Source organism: Anolis sagrei, chromosome Y (assembly GCF_037176765.1).
Source record: "Anolis sagrei isolate rAnoSag1 chromosome Y, rAnoSag1.mat, whole genome shotgun sequence".
Classification (NCBI taxonomy): domain Eukaryota; kingdom Metazoa; phylum Chordata; class Lepidosauria; order Squamata; family Dactyloidae; genus Anolis; species Anolis sagrei.
In genome coordinates, this window is record NC_090035.1 from 77,978,661 (window position 1) to 77,979,248 (window position 588).

The 588-nt window shown below is 43.7% G+C and overlaps 1 protein-coding gene across 2 annotated transcripts in view; it reads right to left on the reverse strand.

Annotated features, from left to right (window-relative positions):
* Window positions 1–254: 254 nt before the first annotated feature.
* LOC132781384 (transmembrane protein 87A-like) overlaps window positions 255–588 on the reverse strand; it is a 47,733-nt gene continuing 47,399 nt past the window's right edge. For both annotated transcript variants that reach the window (XM_067461478.1, XM_067461477.1), the window contains exon 20: window positions 255–588. This exon is cut by the window's right edge and continues 162 nt beyond it. The gene's annotated coding sequence lies outside the window, so the exon portion shown is untranslated.

Consider the following 588-nt stretch of genomic DNA (forward strand, 5'->3'; position numbering starts at 1 on the left):
CCTTCTACAATTACAGCCTTCCCTTCTTCTCTATTGGCTTCTTCTATGCGCAAAACCACCACCATCAGAAAAGACCAATTGTCCTATTCAAGAAGTATCTTGAACCGCAAACCATTTTCGTGGAGACCCCAAGCGTTCAACCCCAAACCTTTCCCCCCCCTTCTTTAGTCTCAAAAATACACCTCATTTATGGAAAATTAGAACATGCACACTCGTGTTGGTTCGACAGTGTGATCCAAGGGGAAAGCGAGTGGGAAAGTCTCATCTCTTTTATATATATATATACACACACGCCTTTATATATTTGCGACGACGAGTCCGACGATCGTAAGAATCCAAGCAAATCCCAACCGGAGGACCGCGCGAGCAGTCACTGCGTTGTCTTCCTTGGAAATCCCACATCGGGAGAGAAGCAAAGAGAACGGAAAAAATAAAATAATCGTCAGTCGCACCGTCCCGTCAATCCTCTTCTCCGATACGATTCGTCCCATAGTCCCGGCCGGGGGGAAACGCTACAGAGTTAGAAAGGCAAAAAAAGGTAGTAAAATAATCCTTTAACCATATACAAATATATATATATGTATACAT